We start from the raw sequence: 18,636 nt of genomic DNA, 5'->3' as shown, positions 1-18,636 counted from the left end.
TAGAATCTCACCTCATATATAAAACCTAATGCTACTCAAAACAAGGTTCTCAGTGCCAAATACTAATACTAAATATTAACATTTTTCCTAAGTATTCATTTTTAATACTAAAGCATTCATGATAATTGTAACCATTCAAACATCAAAAGATTGAGAGCAGTTTTTTATTACATATTTTCCCACGTACTTACAAAATATATTTAAACAACTGTTAGGCCATCTCAGAAAAATAACCTGTGGTTCAGAAGGCTCCCCCAGCTGCTGCCAGAGGCCTGTGGAGCAGCCAGGCACAGCAGCCCAACAAGCTCCCAGCTCCCTTTCCCCAGAGGAGAGGCAGCTCTGTGCTCAGAAGAGTGGGAAGCATGGCAAAACCAGCCATGTTCAGAGCTGGAATGCCTCGAGATGTGCTTGGAGGTAATTCTTCCATAGCTCTGGGTCATCTCCTTCTCATTTCCATCCTGCCCACCTCCCTTAAAATGCAGCTGAGCAGCTCTGCTGCACACCAGGGCCATATGGAAGCATCACTCTACCCTCCACTTTTCCCAGCCCTGACAGAGTGAAGACATTTCTTTACATTTGTATTTCAGCTCAGATTCTTTAAAACAGAGAGAGTGATTGTGGAAAGCTGCTGGAATCAAAGGCTGGTCCTTCCTCACTGGCATTTGTCCTGGCAAATCCTCTGCACCAAAGATAAACCACAGATCAATACACTTTAACTCCCTTCCCTCTTCCTGGGGAGGAATCACCCAACACTCACAAACTTCACAAGGTGGATTCTTTACAATGCAAGTCTATGTTTTTTTTCCATTTATAAAGCATTTTGCAAGGTGCAAAATTATCACCTATAAAGTTGGTCAGGAAAACCAACCTCCATAACTTCTCCAATTTACTCCTCCAAACAAACTTTGGACATATCCAAGCATCTCTTCTCAGAATCCCTAACCTTCCCTGGCAATACAATGGCAAGAGGACATTTACCCTAAAACATTCTCCTAAGGAGCAGAGAAAAAAAATGGGTTCCAAGTGACAATCAACAGAGCTGCTGAGCTCCCTGTTCTTTGTCATTTCTGCAGTCAGATCCTTGAGGGGTTTTTTTTTTTCCGTACAATTTGATTTATTCATTCTATTTCTGTGTGTCATGTTTCTACAAGCCTCATTACACGGCTATGGAGAAAATACTGCAGATGGAGAAAATACTGCAGATGAATTTTTGTTATCTGAAAAATGAGAATGCTTCCCATGCTAAACGGTTCAAGGTTTGTTAGGTAGGGAAGTCATTATGTAAAAAGAACTCTCTTGCAAGAAACTCCAGCTTTTTGACACTAGGCTCTTGAACTTCTACAGCTAATGAAGGATTCTACATAATGATACTGGTCTGCACATTCTTTTGGTAAAATATAAATAAGCAAGAAAAAGACATGTAAGAAAATTTTCCTAAGAATAGAAATGCATAAAAGTAATTGAATTATTTGACCTTTGAGTTTCTTATATTTTTATTCTTCCTCTAAGGATTGCCTTAAAATGAAACCTTTAATGCTGACTGAAGTAAGGATGATTACAGTTTGATAATCCAGAGTGCTCTTGTCTATCAGTTTTGAAGTGCTTCTGAAGGCCACACCCAAGGTGAAGTTCATGCTGTAGGACTCAGATGTCCACACGTTATTTCATAGGTGCATTCTCAGACCCTTGCAGCCAGTCTTTGTGTATGAGGAAATGAATAAAATTTCTACTTTTGAGTAATTCTGAACGGCAAGCTGAGCATAAAGATCCACAGATATCTATTTGCACTCCCACAGGCACAGAGATCTGCTCCTATCCCTGCCATGCTGGTGCATATGCACACACACATGAATACCTGCCTCATCACATTGACAATTGGCCATTTTAAACCAGTTCCTACTTCGGCTCTAGATGTAACAGACACAGGTTAAAATTTTCCTTCCAGGAACAAAACCAGAAAAACCTCTTAAACTTACAAATGTGCCTCACTGCTAACCCTTGAGCCAGATTTGTCAGGGCTGAGGGAGGACTGAGTCCTGCTCTGGCTTTTTCTTCCATGTTACACCTGCTGGTTATTTGGAGAAGTCCTGGATATTTTGGGGTCTACTCAGCTTTATTGTATTGTTTCCTGTGTTAACAGAGAAAAGGGTTTTAGTTAAATAATGTGCACGTGGAAAAAGTTTATCTGAGGACTCCATATGTTATTCTGTTACATCTGCACATTCCAGTTTCATTAGAACTCACATTCATACTGCAACAAGCTATTGCTGGTTATGTTCTGCCTTTGCTTTGGGAGTAGGTGTTCTATTAAAATGTTCTTTTTTCACATTCTGCAGATATGACCTCAGTTGTATTTAATGACTGAGATCTTGCAGGTTAAGAAAAGCCTTTCATTTCAAAACACCATGTGAAATCTCACCTACAAGGAGAAAATGTTCTATATTCCTGTATGATAAAAATAACATCTGCACTTTGTGAAGCATTAGCACAGCTGAAGTTAGCCAAAATCCTGTATTCAGTGTTCCTTCCCCTCAACCTTTCTGAATCAGAGACAATGAAAGAGAGAGATACCCATGAAGCCAAACCAGTACATCAGAAATCTGTGCTGGAAATCTGTCACCAGCACTGCAGGCTTTGCTACAAACAGCACAGCAGTCAGCAGTGGGGGCAGCCAAAAGAGCAAGCAAGGTCACTCAAGAAGCTGCCACCACAGCCCAAAAAGCTGCTAGGAAGAGATAGGAGTTGTAGCAAGCACATTTAAATATCACAGAGCCACGGTGTACACGGCTACAAGGCACCAGCACTATCACTCCATCGGGGTTTGGTTTAGTCATTCCCCAAGGAGTTCAAGAGACTATCCATAAATCCAGCACTACCAAAAGAACTGGGAACTCTCACAAGAGATGAAGCAATTTAACAGATGTGCTTCCTGAAAAAATGTATATTTCCCTGTTTTACTTAGAGGATTTGATCTTAAAAATCACATGGAACTCCATCAGCAAAGACCTCTTTACTTGCTCTTGTATAGAGAACATCAGTTCATCAGTGGCTTATCCATCTTAGATGCCTCATTAGATGCTGGAGACTGGAGCTGTAATTAACTTGTTAAAAATGTGGGTTTATTGGATAAAAGAGCTGATTTGAAAGCTCTGTATGATTGATTCTACTGAGGCAGTAATTGTGTTCATTACTCCCTTTTTGTGTAGAATATTAAATTCTCTTCCTTACTTGGAAATGACTTTTCCTGAAATCCATTCAGATACCAGGTCCTCACCTACCTATGAGGACAGAGTAAATGAACAGAGCCGTGGTTGTGAGACCACATTAACTAAAGCAGAAGATAATTCTAAGCTCTAAGTTGGTAAATGAGCACTGTCTGATTTGAGATGTACACTATTTTTTTTTCCTGAACAGAGGGTAATACCAAAAATCTTTATAATTTTGTTTTTTCTTTAATGTTCAAGTAACTCCGGAGTCATTGTTGGAGAGAGGGGATCAGAAAAATAGACCAAAGCTGCAACAAAAACTAATTTTAATCCTGAAGGTCATGACCATCACACTTTCAATCAGTCTTTTCATAGCCACAAATAACCAAGTACAAATTATCTAGATTTTTTTGTTAATGAAACAGGTGTGCAATGGTTTAATCAGTTATTTCCTGAAACATTTGCTTGCTTTTCTTTCTCAGTCATTGACAGAGACACTGAGCTGACAGCTGCTGATAAACCTGTCTGTCAATTTGGATTAATCAACTTTTCACACAGATAACTGAAAGCTTCCATACCACAAAGCTGATCAAAAGAATTTTCAAAACAGAAAACTAGATCATTCTAATTTCTATAACTCCAGTGAATAATTGCAATCATGCAGCATTTTTCAAATTTTGATATTGTGTTCTGATAATAATAATGTCATGTTTCCTTTTTTTACCAAGCATACATATTTCCTTTAATTAATTTATCCAGTCTAATATACTGGTATTATATTACCTGTGTATACTTCAATTAATTTACATAGGTTTACTTTGCTGTTTATTGACATTAGTTCAGTGTAAGAGATATGTTTCAGAAAGACTTGGTTGAAAATGTAACATCATGGTTTTAGTTTAGAGACACCAAAAAAAAAAAAATGGAGATGAAGAAACTGGGTTTTTTTCCAATTTTTTGCATTTTTCCCCTAAACTCAGAACCTGAAAAAAAATTAAAATAAATACTTTTCATTCATAGCATTAAAAAAAATAATAAATTATTGTATTTCTTATGTCACTCTTAAGACATAATTTTTGCTTTTCACTTTTTATCTACATTAAAGTGCTTTCTATCTGACAAATATTTCAGACAAGTTTAGCTTCCGATTTCTGATCTTGGAATCTGAAATACTTAATTCAAATACTCACAAAAACTGTCTGCAAAGAAGAAAGAATCACCAGAATTACAAGACAAGAGATTAAAATTTTATACAGTTTAGATACATTTTCAGATACTGGCCTACCAAGTGGTATTGGCATAACAAATGGTCAGCAGTCCTGAGATGCAATTTCTTTGCAAGAAGGTGAAGTTATTTTTATGAGCTGTAGCAGTTGAGCTGATGTGGGGGATCCTTCTTGAGTGGCACTATTAAATCAGGATACAACAGGAAGAGTACTGTGCTTTAATTTTTATCTCAAAATATCTCACTGTATAGCTCACTACCTGAGAAAGTAGCTTGGAAACTTTTTCTGCCTCTGGAAAAGTGATCTTCTCACTACTGCTTTACACTTCCCATTTCCTTTAAGCTAATGACTGAAAAGCCAAATAATCTACCAAATTCAAGTAATTTTGGCCTTTAATGTTTAGTGCTATTATTTTTTCTCGAGATGTGTTATAAAATCCTACAAGAGATTTCATTGCACCCATTCCATTACATCCTGGATGAATTTTGAAGTCTAATTTTGACAGTAAACCAGAGCAGAACTCATGCCAACTGGCAGAAACACATTTAGTTTCATGTGAAAGTTCAGATATTACTTTTCTGTACGAGCAGATGTGTTCACTGGTGTGGTGTAGAAGATGATGGTACAGTCACACATTTCATTGCTTACTAGAAATATGATTAAGCCTCACAGCAAAGCTGCAGTGGGATATTGTGCATGATGCTTGCCTAGGGCTCCTGGAAATACTCCCCAGTGACCAGGAGAGTCATGGTCTCATCTGGCTGTGTGTGACAAGTGGGACAGTGCCATCAGGATGGTGGGAGATGGGCAGCAGTGCCACCCACCAACCCCAGTGGCACAAAATCAGGGTCTGCTGCCTCAGGGAGCCCAAAAAATATAACCCGAAGGAAATACCAATAAAAGTGCTCTATAAAATGATCTTAAAGTTTTGCCATTCATTTGGTGTGCAGAAAGTATCAGGTGCCAGCATAAGGTGGATTGTCATCACATGCCTTTATGTTAATTTTAAAATAATGGTTTGATAACCATGAGTGTTGCCCTCAGGAGAAAGGAGGCTCAGGAGCTCAGGAGGGTCAAAACCAGTGATAAAAAATTACCAGGTGCTATGACAAGGATGACTGAGAGTCTCTTCTTGGACTCAGAAGAAAGTGATGCTACTCCAGAATGTGTCAGAAAATGAGAAAAGTTCATAAAAACAACATTATGGTGTTAACTGGTGTTAAATCCAGGGAGAGTCATGATGGAGAGCTGAGCTTTTCTCTCGACAAAAGCTCTTGCACAGGTTTTACTCCACACTATAAGAAAGGGTAAAGATATCGGTGATTTCCTTGATTCAGCACGGTAACCTGTCCATTTCCTCATTTCATTTTAGCACTGGATTCTCTTCTTCTCCACCAGAGCCATTATCTCCCTTCAGCAGAGATAAAAACATGTCGCAAGCGTGTACAAAGTAGCAGTACACCACTCAGGGTCTGCAGTGCAACAAATCAAAAAGATGCTTTCAGAACTTAGCTGATTTAAGAGACGCACGGTAAGAAGAACAGGCTTCAAAAGACAGGGGTTTGCTTTAGAAAAACATCTCACATCTCTGTGTTAAAGAACCAGGTCTGGAGAATTTCAATCTCTTAAAGATCCAAACACCATAACTTATCACAAGAACGTTGGGCTGTTTGGGGCTTTTTTTTCCTTCTTAACACAGCATCAATCATAATTCAAATTGAACTATTCAATATTTTCCACTGTCAGCTTGCCAGGTTGGCTTAGAGATTTAGCTTAGTTTTCAAATTAACTATTTCTGTAGCAGAGGTGGATGAATAAGAAGGCAGTTATATATTTATGTAGCTTATAAGTGGTAAAAAATAAAAAAATGCAGCTTAGCTTTGACCCTTATTATTTTTTGCATCTCTAGCTATAGCTGGGATAAGAAACTGTGAGGAGGCGTTAAACTATTGCAAAAATTCTTAGCTGAAACAGTTAGGAATCTGATTCCATTGTTTTTCTTGTTCATTTGTGACTATTTCACAGAATGATTTAATAGGAATAAAGCTTTGGTAATAATTAAATTTTGAATGTTCCCCTGAAAGGCAGCACCAGTTAACCTTCTGTAATTTAGCACATTGATGTCCTGATCCAAGAGACAACTAATTGGGAAAGCATTTTGGCTATTATATTTTTTCCATACATAACTTGCACGTGTTCAAAACCTGTAATTCAGCAGCAAGGGATTGCACTGACAAGCAATAGGGAAAACAATCTCTCCCAGCAGCAGCTAACCCTCTCCCCAGCAGAATTCTCACAGCTCACACTCTCCCCTCTGCCAGCACAGATTTTAGGCAAGAACTTGAGGTTATGGATTGTGTGGAGATACAGTTTCAAATTTCAGCAGTAAAAGGTTCAAGTTGACTACAAGGTACTGCTGCAAATAAAAATAGCAACCCTGAATGGTAGCACAGACATTAGAGGTATTGTTTTCTCTTCAATTTTTAAAATGTCTTGTTTCAGAAAAGACCGCCCCCAAATGTAAATAAGTTCTTAACATATTCTTTTATACTCACTTGACCAGCACAAATTGAGTAAACCAAATTCCTGTTCCACTTTTAGACAATCTACAATTATTCCAGTATAAGATAAACCTACCAAAATAATATTTTTGAGCACTGTTAATCTTGAATCAAACTTGGATGTTGTCAGACTACTTCGTTCTGTATTTTATGCTTTTTAGCCCGTATTCAGAAACAAGAATTGTCTTTCAAACAAATGGCAGAATCTGTACTCTGCAAGATGATCTGGGGACCTGTATATGTGGACATTTTCAGTATTTTGAAGTTAGAAATGTACTTTATTATATATTTTCTTTTCAGACTGTACATGTTTTAAAAGTCCTGTAAAAGAGGATTACACAAAATGAAAAGAACTCTTCAGAAGAAGCCAACATTAAACTGTCCTCAGATTTTTTTAAAAATTAGTTTAACTACCTTCTTCAGTAAAACATACCATAAATAACCCAATAACATAGATTAGCCATGTAAGTCATGCAGTTTAGTCTCTAAGGCTCAAAGCCATTCCTGCAACTTTAGAGTTGAGCAACAAAGACACTAAAGCTAGAATTAAACACATTAATGAAGTAAAATATGTATGAACAAAAAATATTTGTTTCAAAACTCACTTTAGCAGTTGAAGGGGAAATAAGTCACAGATTTCTGCATACCTTTGGCACTTCTGAGAACAATTCTAGAACTCTTTTCAGACATTTCTGCAGTATTACCAAAAACATCTGGGCCAACTAAAGGCTGCTCCATGTGCTTGCAGCCAGTTGCAATGGCAGCACAACTGCAGGCAGATGCAGAAACCAAACTCTACCCCTGAATTTTAAGACAAGATCACTGTGTAATTTTTATTGCACCAACACTTTATCCATTCTGTAAGGAAAATATGTCAAACTGGCCACTGAGGGGTCAAAAATTTTAGCCCCAGTTCTCAAAGGAAGCTGACTATGTGAAAGGCTTCTTCACAGATTTGTGTTTTTCTTTAGAGGATGCTTCACCACACACATGTGTTTATAGTTCCCTAGTTTTACAAACTTGCTTATTCTAGTGGAACATCAGGGAAAACAGCAGTTTAATTTAACATCTCTGTTTATCACAGACTTAGCTGTGTTACAAGACCTTTCCAATTTCAAACTGAGTGAAACAAATAAAACATAGGTGCCAGGTTCATTAGCATTTAATGAATAACAAATTAACTTGCTTCTGCTAGTAATCTGAACTTGTCTTACTCCTGAGCTTTTCAATTATGTTATCTTCTTTCATGCAAATTAAAGGACTACACAGGCACAATTAGATGTGGCAGCTACAAACAACTGGAAAAGAGCTCAACAAAATAAATTACAAAACTCTTCATTATTCCAGCCGAGCATGTATCAATTCAGATAACTGGAAGCTCTCCTCAGCTTTTATCTATTGCAACCCAGACAGGAAGCAGACATTAAGTTTGTCTTTCTGTGAAAATAAGCTAAGACTTGTTCATCCCCTCTTGCATTCCCTCTCCCACTGCTTATGAATTCAGTTTCTTGCTATTAAATTGATGCATAGCCTAACTCCTCTGTTTGACCCAGATCTGCCCACTAGCATCCATAAATATCCATCCCTTTGCTGATCTTAATGAATCCTCTTTTAATGACATTATTTGTCTAAACATATTCAACATTTTTCTAGAATTTCTGTTATGTTTGCCTTTAGCATCTCAAGCTCCTGCTCTTTCTCCTCAGAAGCCAGCTACAGGGCAGCAGAAAGAACACTACAGGGGAGCTTTAAACTTAGAATTTTTTCCATCCCCCAAAATTTTAAACTGCATTTTTCTCTAAAACCTTGTCTTATCTGTTCAGAGGCATACAGTTGCATAATTTTGGCTGTGATTTTTGAATGATATTTTAATTATAAATACCATGTTCAAAAATATTTCCTTGTTCTAAGGAATCAGTGAGTATTCTTTACATAACTCCCTCTGATACAAGGAGAAAACAAAATGTCTTGAATTAACAATAAGCATTGCTTCAAAATGACAGTTTTTAAACATTTCCATAATAAAACGCTCATTTGGACTTATTAGCAAACTTTTTTTCCAAAAAAATAAAGTAATTTAGTCAAAATTCACTGCTGATTTCCCTTTGCAAGGGAAGTAAAGCATTTGAGTCTCCTTGGTTAAATTATGCTGCTCATAGATGATGTGTTTGGCACCTCTGAAAAGCAGAATATCCAATAAGCTGAATGAACTGAGGAGCCACACACTGAACTGATGCTTCTTTTGGTCTTTGTATTACTTTCTTAGGCAATTCTGCCTGCAGGGTTGATGAGAATTTTTTGGGGCAAGGTTTACCTGATAATATTTAGCAGCTAGAACCTAAAGTTTATGTACAGCCAGAGGAGAACAGTGCAAAGTGGAAAATGAAAAGTACACTGTGACCCTGCTCCCCACCCAGAGTTTTACTCCACAGAACTCAGCTGTCACATCCCCAATGAAGGCACAGCTTATAAAACACTGCCCCTGAGCAGAAAATGACAGATCTTAAAGTATATTAATAAGAACAATGGAGAATGATTTACAGATTATAGTTGTGGGTGAAACAATTAGAAAACAGAACAATGGCTATGAAGTTTCTGGCATACAGGAGGATCAAAAAGTTGTTCTTTGGCAGTTCCATGTTGTGGTAACACAGCACACCTCTACTTTGGGGTTTAAAATTATCTATCCAACAAGTGCAGAACCAAGAAACTACTCTCCATGTCCCACCTACTTCACTCTAGTAAACTTTGTCTTTAAAAGGTTGCAAAAATACTTTTGACAGTGCAAAAATTATGTCCAGATATGCTAAAAAATCAGTTGGGTTCTTACTGTATTCTTCCAATGAGACAGGTGATTATTTCTATGCTCTTCTGATAGTGGGATCTGCAAAGCTGACCATATGGTCAGCAGGTCTTTGTAATTTTAGGGGATTAATTAGGCTTCCACAGCCAAGTAACTTTAGAAGCAAAAATCAATATATTTGGTGTCTGGAGTTAGCTGTTTAATTTTGAGGCAATGCTGACCCTTTCCCAAGGCCTTAAAATAGTCCACAGATGAAATGAACATCTCAGGGAACACCCCTGGCCCCTTCCTGCACCCTAGAAATCAAGCAAAATTAATTAATGTGTTGTATAAAACCCTGGAGTATTTTCCAGGTGGGGCAATGCCAGAGCAAGGAAAGCAGGCTGATTCAACATGGAATTAATCTCTAAAGAAGAGGACAGGGAAGCTTTTTCCTTTCCAGGCACCGCTTGTCAGCAGTAGTCATTGGAAGAACCAGGGGTAACCAGGCCATAAAGAAGCTGTGACTTCTTTGGGGAGGTATTTTTTTCAGACAATCTTCTTAGCAGTTTATGTCTGCCTTGGACTTAAATACACATTTAGGGCAGTGCCACATCCGTTATCATTTCTAAGCCAGTATGGAAAGTGATTTCACAGCAGGAGGAAAACTGTGGAATCTGCAATCCAGTGCAGCAGCACATTGAGCTGTTGCTTTGTTTCTTGGGCTTTTTTTTTCACCCCCCTGTAATATCTCATTTCCTTTCATGCTCTAAGGTTCAGCAAGAACAGATGTGAGATGTTGTGATCACTGCTTTTTCTGCAAGGAGAATAGTTTAATGGCTCTGTATTGCAGGCAACAGCTTCCCACGCTTATTTCTCTGATCTTATCAAGGTTGCAAACTATCTAAGCAAAAAAAAAAAAAAAAATAGGAAGCATTTTGATGTTTACAGCCTTGTTCAGAGTTTCTTGTTGTGTACTGATTAGCAAAAGCAGCAAGTTTTCATCTTGATTTTTAAGTGTAAATTGGAGCATTGGTAGCATGGGAAACCATAGACAGAGAAGTAAGCTCTGGGAATTTTTAATATTAATAAAGAAGCCTGCAAAATGTTGGAGACACCACACAAGATGTAAAAGATTGAAAGTACATTTCATATGAGGACAATAACAAAACCCCTCCAAAAGTAAGAGAATAAATTAAAACAAATGCTGGAGGGAGCAGGGGGGACAGAGGAGGGGAGGGGATTGTCTGTAACTCTGAAAAGGGAGCACAGAGACATGACACAGAACCAGTCAGCACTTTCCTGGCATCATTCACATCAGTTGTGCTGTTTATTGGCTTTCAGAGAGCAAGGACCAGCTCTAAGGCTATTCACTCATGTGTTTGTTAGGAGTTCCACACGTCCTAGCCCATCTTCAGAGACTGGATGACACTCATGGTTCAGTGTATTAACACCCTTGGCCCTGCCAGCTTCTACAGACAGTACCCACCACCTTAAAAATGTGCTCCTAACAATATGAGCTTGAATGTGGAGACCTTGCATTGTGTCTTGTTCCATCTGGAAAAGCACAAAATCTCAAAATCCAGACTTGGATGTTGCATGCCAACTTAAAAATTTGTTTAACTAAACTTTGGCTACGTGGATGTAAATGGGAGCTGTGCACTCACTGAGATGCCCCATGCAGGTAAATTTCAGTGTCCATCAAGGGCAGAAACAAAGATTTCATTAATTGTAACTCTATAGAAAACATCAAATCTGGGAGGGCAGTGTTACTGCTCAGTGCCTCAATTCAGAGCTGAATTGGGTCAGTGACCATCTGTCAAATACAAAGCACAAGAGCAGAATACCCTTGGATTTTTTGCCCTCTTCCTAGCGATGGTTTGTGTCACATGTACCTCTCATGTAATGGCTCTGCTCGTTCTGTTATCCTGTAATTTGCATACAGAAATCACATCTACGTGATTGCCTGCTTTATTTTTAAATGTATTTGTCATTCTCAATAGTCAGAACAAAATTATGAATTATGAAAAGTTTCTAACAGCATATTTCAGTTTCAATTTAGTTGATCACGTTGATTTAGTTTTAATTCAGTGCAATTGAAGTTACATTTCAGATTTTCTCTCAGTGACTGAAGTCACACCATTTTTGCTCTGATTGCCCATCCCTATTCTCTATCACAGCTCTACACTTTTACATTCTTTTTCTTGTGTCATATTGATTTACAGCTTACTTTGGGAAATTCTCACACTTCAATATTGTGATTAAATTATGGGGTCGATTCAGATATATTCCTCCTAGAAATTCTCTTGGCTTTAGTAGGAATTTGCATGTGCAAGGAATGCAAAATTACACCATGTTCATAACCTATACAAAGAAAAAAAAATATCACAACTCTTTTACTGGGCACTCCCCTGATTTTCATCCCATTCAAATAGAATAAATTTATGGAAATTATTATTTTTTACCATTTCGCTTAAATTTCATTAAGTGCAATATTGCAATATTTGAATAGTTTCATTAACTAATTTGAGAAATATCATACAAATATATTTGCTTCTGGGAAGTGTAATCTTGGGATGATCTTTCCTGTTTTACTGTTCTGCACAAGTGTTTAGAATTAGGATGCATTTCATTTGGCTTTTTAATTCATCTAATCTCTTAGTTCTTTCTGTGATCTTTTGAGAAAAGTTCCTCCACTTCTGTACTTTTGGATTTTGTATATATGGAATTTAGTTTATATGTACATTCCTGGTGGACCTTTGGCCTTCAGCAATTAGCCTTGAATTTGATGGAGCTTAGTTTTCCTTGAAGACAGATAACACACAGTCATCCAGCCAGCAATCAGTAAGAGAATTAAATTAAAGAATAACTAAAAACCTCTATGAAAATAAATGGAATAATGGATCTCTCATAGGTACACTTTAGTTTTGCCTTCCCTGACATTTTTCTGGTTAGAAATTTCTCCTTGTCAGCTGCTGTCTGTAGAGATTTTAGATTTGTTTGAGCAGATTTGTGCATGCTAGGGGGAAAAGTGGAAATACAGTGGGCTCGGTACCCATATTATCCAGCCAGCATGGCCAAAAACTACAGTACATTTCACAGAAATTTTGGCTGTTACTGTGAAGTTTGTACATAAATGGGAACAGAGAGGGAAATGGTGAGGGTCAAGCTTCAAAAAATTCTTCTCAAATACAACCCAATTTCCTTCAATGATGTAAATTCCTCTGGTAAAGCAGGCTTGCCAAATCATTTTCTTCACCAAGGGATTACATCACTTTGGGGGATAAGAGCACATACAGAAGAACACTTGTATTTTTTTCTTCTAAAGGTAGTTATACAGGAAAATGCTTAGAAGAGTTGGCTTAGGAACTCATTTTAAAAAATAATTTTAGTACAATATTAACTGTCAAATACAAATAAAGTACTACTCTTAAAAGTCGTGAGTTTTCTGAATTTTCTGCATACCAAAAGCACTTTGGTGTCTACTGAAAGCACTTTGTCCAAAGAGACACTGGTGGTTTGCCTCCATTCCTTATAAGAAAGATTTAAAAATTCAACTGGCTATGAGCACCATGATTTTGATGAGCAGAATTCAGCTTTGAGGTAGAAATGCCGCAAATATTTATGCAATTTATCTGTTTTCTTCTTTTTGTTTTCTTTTCCTTCTATGAAGAATTTAATTTATTTCCTATTTTTCTACACAATTCCACTGACAATACTCTGTAATATATCAGCAAAAACCTCAGAAGCAGACACAGAGATTTTAACCACAAAGCCTTAAGAATAATTCCTAAAAGAGCATTTCAAAACAGAGCAGGTATCTTTTTATGTAAAATAATGGAAAACAGTAAAGCCTGTTGCATTCCTGTCTTTTGTCCATTGTACTAGCTGGAGTAATTTACTCAGGGAATTGAGGAAGTGTAAAGTTCAGATGGGAAAAGACCAGACTCAGCTTCTTAGTATGACTTAGAAGTCTGTGTTTTGGTGAACAAAGTGGCACCCCATACCACAGTCCAAGCCTCCAAGCTGCTCAGTGCTCATTTTGAAGATGTTTTTTTCTTTTCTTCCAATTGTTCCAAGATTTATTTCCTAATTCATTCCATGCTGATGAAAGGCTCTGCAAAGCAGTAGCAGTCAAATGCTTCTGAAACACTCACAGGGTTTTATATATAAACAGCTGGAAAATGAGCTAAATGGAGAATTGCATGTGCACTCTGCAGAGACTGAGATTTTAACGTGACAACTGATGCAGTTCAGGGAAAACAGGAAAGTAGCCATGAATAATGGAATTAGATGAGATACAGTCAAACCTCTCATTCAATTTCTATCTTTAAATCACCACAATTATTTCTAGCAGTAATAGTATAGGAAGTCATATGCTGTTTCAGCAACCCCTTTGTATTTAATTAAACTTATAAAGTATAAGTCCCAAGTTATCATTTTTGCCTTTTTGATTCATGCTACAGTTCATTTATTTTAATGCCTTTGGGAGCTTTGCCAGTTAATAATGGAAGAGGTCATTTTGTTATGAATTGCCTCTTGCTTTCCCATCTTAGGCATGTGTTTATTTAGTTCACAGAGAAGGGAATTCTCAGATTTCAGAAGGGCTACCAGTAGGCAGAGGCACTGCCAGCTCTGGGCTGGAGCAGACAGTGAGGCTCAGAACTCACAATGTCAAACACAGGGAGACAGTTCTCAGCTCACTGGATTTGGGTGTCTGTGTGCTGATCTTGGATTTGTTTGATAAAATGTGCTTCTGCAACTGATGTGCCGTAATCTATCAACATCTGCAGGGAAGTTCTGGCTGGCAAGGCACCATCCCTGTAGGATCTGCAGTCAGCAAGTGAAGCTCACTCATGCTGTCTGCTCATAAAATATTTTTACCCCCTGGGGAATTCTAAAATGATGCATTTCTAAACCAATACCCTTAACAGCAAGATGAAGCAAAAGTAATGTTTTCCTTGGGTTTTTTCCCCAGCCAAACTAAACCAATGTTCATCAGAACAAATATTGTGCTACCAAAAAAATCCCTCACAGACATTTTTTCAAGGACAGGGCAGGGGAGGGAGACAAGGAAACAAACAGCCTTTATTTTAATTGACTACATAATGCCTTCTGATAGCAGGAGAAATGTGGGGAGAAATCCTATAAATACACTCCACACCTAGAAGACAAAAGGGGCCACATGATTTCCCACATATAAGAACGAGGGATCACACTGGTAACTTCAGCAGCCAAATCAGAGCTTCCTGCTGTGTTTCCTGGTGCTATAAAATAGGATTTATATGGCCTAATAATGTGTCTAGGAGATACATTTTCTCAGCAATATCAATAAAACCACAGCTTTAGTTGTGTTCCAGAGAGGCCTCTGGTTGTGCTTAGTGGCCATTTCTCATTTCCATCTTTGGACATCCATGCTTCAACATCAGATTTTAACATTAACAGTAAAGATTACTGAAAAATTCATAGTAACACATCTCACTTGGCAATAAATGTGAATAAATTGATACAATGTAGAAACCCTTATATTTGGAAAACGTGGGGATAAGTTGTCTTTCCCTGGATTCTACTGTGTGTCGTTCAGGAGTTCTGATACCTGATGATTATTTTCCTAAGGCTTCCAGTTAAAACTGATATTCTGCCTTATTGGCATTTAAATAATGAAAAAGAAAAGTTGTTTAGACCCATCAAACCTATCTCTTCCTTTCACCAAAGCATTCATGAACACTAAAAATTAGAAAATAATCCAGCAGCAAAATGCACATATGGAATGATTGCTGGTGCCTACCTACTCTTCACTTTCCCTTTAATGACATATCCATAAAACTAATCATTACTTTTTTTTTTACTTTCCTGCATTCTATCAAGCACAATGGCTTTTGACTCTCTTTCCATCTCCAACAGACACACTGAGATCTGCCAAACCTGAACCTTTGATTTGTACAAAACACTTACACCTCCACCAGTGGCTCTTGAACCACAGCCACCATCAGCTGTGTCCTATAGTACCAACATGAGGAATAGCAAAAAAAAAATTGCAAATATAGCAAAAAATAGCAAACGGGGATGCTGACAAGAGAGAATTACCTCCAGAAAGTAATTATACAGACTGCTGTGTGGGGATTTCTAACAGGAAGAGGTCAGATGCTCTCCATGCCCCGTGATGGACATACACACAATTACCTGCATGTCCACTGGCCCCTTTTGTGGAACCTGGAAGAGGAATGACAGCACCAGAGAGCTCTGGTGGCTGAGGAGATCCTGGTGCTTTGCAAACAGCATGTGCAGCCAATACAAGGACTTGAAGCACCTTTAAATCCCATTAAGATACCAGGCTCCTGTCTTTGCACAATCCCAGCACTCATGGAAATGCCTTGTGTACCATCCATGGGCACCCCAACACAGCTTTGAGTGTTATTCACCAATTCAGATGCAATTCTCACTCCAGCTTTGCAACCCATGGCCTTTGAAGCTATTCAGAGGTGAACTTTGGGATTTATCTAACACGCTGTTGGAGCAGCCACAGACAAACTTTCTTGGAATAAATTAGTCTGTGCTGCTGCTATAAAGGCTCCAAATTAAATTCCCCTGCAGGGATTTTTAACTGCCACACTAAAATGTACAAGGGATTTTTTTTTCCCCCTAGTAAGAGTGACTACAATAATGACTGTTGAATTTGGTTTTGATAATGACAGATGTTACAAAAACAAAATAGGAATGCTTAATGAGATTTTGGGTACCATCTTCAAATTTCACATACTTACCATATTTTGAAATTTGTTAACAATAGAACTGTTTCCTGCAACATAGGATACAGCTTTTCTTATTATATTAAATTAATTTTCTGCAGGGCATCAGATTTTGTTTATAAGTTGCTCCAATTCACTGTCTTTTAGTTGAAGCATTGCAAAAACAATCTTTTATCATCTTGTGGTGATATAGAATCCTAATACATGGAGAAGCAGATGAAGATCAGAAGAAGGGAATTTATACAAATCCCTGGCTAAGTACAATTTGTTCTCTCTCTGTTGCTATTTTATGTGTGGCTATAGAAATGTGGCTGAATAAAATGACAAAGCATTCTATTTTGATACAATGATGGATAAAAACACTTTTTTTTTTTTAACTTAAAAGTGCTATTTCCTTTTTTCAAAAAACTGCAACACCTACATGGTGTAGGAAGAGGTTACTAAGTTCCAAAAACAAGAATATTGAACAGACTGAATAAAATGATCAAATAAATAATTAAGTAATTTTGGATGCTGATTGTATTTATAAATATAGCAATGGAGGTATGGGTACCAAGGCTATTTATTTTTTTTAATAGTTGAATTATTTTAAAAACCTTTTCCTTACCTTCTACCCCTCCTTGCCCATTTCCATTTTTTTTTTGCTAGAATTAAAATACTCTGATTTATAAGGAGTTTAATATATATAAATACATATGTTCATATAACAGATTTTGGAAGTTACTGAAATAGGCAGCATATCTGAATGCTCCCAAAAGTATTCACAAATTTGTAAAGCAAATGCTGAAGGTTTCATGCGGGTTTTAATTACAATATATGATTAGATTTCTACATAATTTAATTTGCCACGTCCAACCAGAATGGTGCTGCCTATATCTTCAGAACAAACCCACCTCTAACTCTTGCTTGCCAAGGAGGGGCACCTGAGCCACCTCAGGGGCACAGATGTCAGCCCTCAAATGTACTGAGCTGCACTCAGAAACAGGAGTGGGAGTGCTGGCTCTTACATGCATAGAGCTGATACACAGGAACGAGAAGTTAGCAGCTCTAAAGTTTCTTTTGAACACTGGATTCACTCCACTCTCTTTGAATCTTTAAGTTGCTAGCTGAAGCAAGCTATCTGTTGTGTTTCTCTCCTGAAATGCCAGCAGTGAAATTTATTCAAAAAGAGTATTTTTAAAAACAATTGCAGAGCTCTGTCTGTGCTCTCCAGTGATATTTTCACTACCCAGCAGCTACGGTATACAACCCAGAGAGTAGGATGAGATGGGAAACTAATGGCAGCCATTTGAGTATCCTCTGAATTATTAATAAATTAGATCTATGGAAACCATTTAGAATGTCTCATTAAGCCGATTAACTCCCTATTTCATGAGCAAACACTGGGTGTTCTAACAGAATGGAAGGTAGGCACTAGTAGATAAATAACCATTATTAGAAGAGCTGTGTTTTTATTTTTTTTTTGGCACAATTGCCAAGCTAGAGAGAAAATGTTACTTGAAAGACTCAGGGAGGACTTTCAAAAATTGGTCTGACAGAAAATTAGCATGGCATGAACTATTAAAAAAAAATATAATCTGATTACATAAAAAGTGTTTGTGACAATGGAGTTAATAAAGAACACTATCTAATTTGTACAGGCCATAAAATACAGCAGCTGTAAAATAAAGCTACAGGTATATCTCTAGTTCTGCTGAGGATTTAGTGGCTGGGCTTAGGCACAGCAGATTAAAATGCAGCCCCTGGGGAATTCAAACTGGGAAGAGCACTGACAGGAGGGGATGCTTCACGTGGCATTTTATCATCTGTGTCTGCCTGTGTAATTTCAGTATTCTTACCATAGTGTTTATTGCATTTTAATTGATTAAAGAAATTAACTTCACACACAAAAAATAAACTGTATCTTTGAGACTTAATGAGACTTTCTAAACTATTCTTGTCTCTTTTATCAATTTGAATGTGGACTGGTTGCAGAGGAATTAGACATTTTATGATGTAGTGGAATTAAATTAATGATGATTATTTGGTGATGTTAAATTAATGCATTTTAATCAGCTATTATTAGTGCATCCATTTGCAAGCTACTCTTTTCCTCAAGTATTAAACACAGAA

Source organism: Pseudopodoces humilis, chromosome 8 (assembly GCF_049639895.1).
Source record: "Pseudopodoces humilis isolate 2021_Gansu_Grassland_sample_001 chromosome 8, ASM4963989v1, whole genome shotgun sequence".
NCBI classification, from domain to species: Eukaryota; Metazoa; Chordata; class Aves; order Passeriformes; family Paridae; genus Pseudopodoces; species Pseudopodoces humilis.
Note: the sequence above shows the minus strand (reverse complement) of the source record.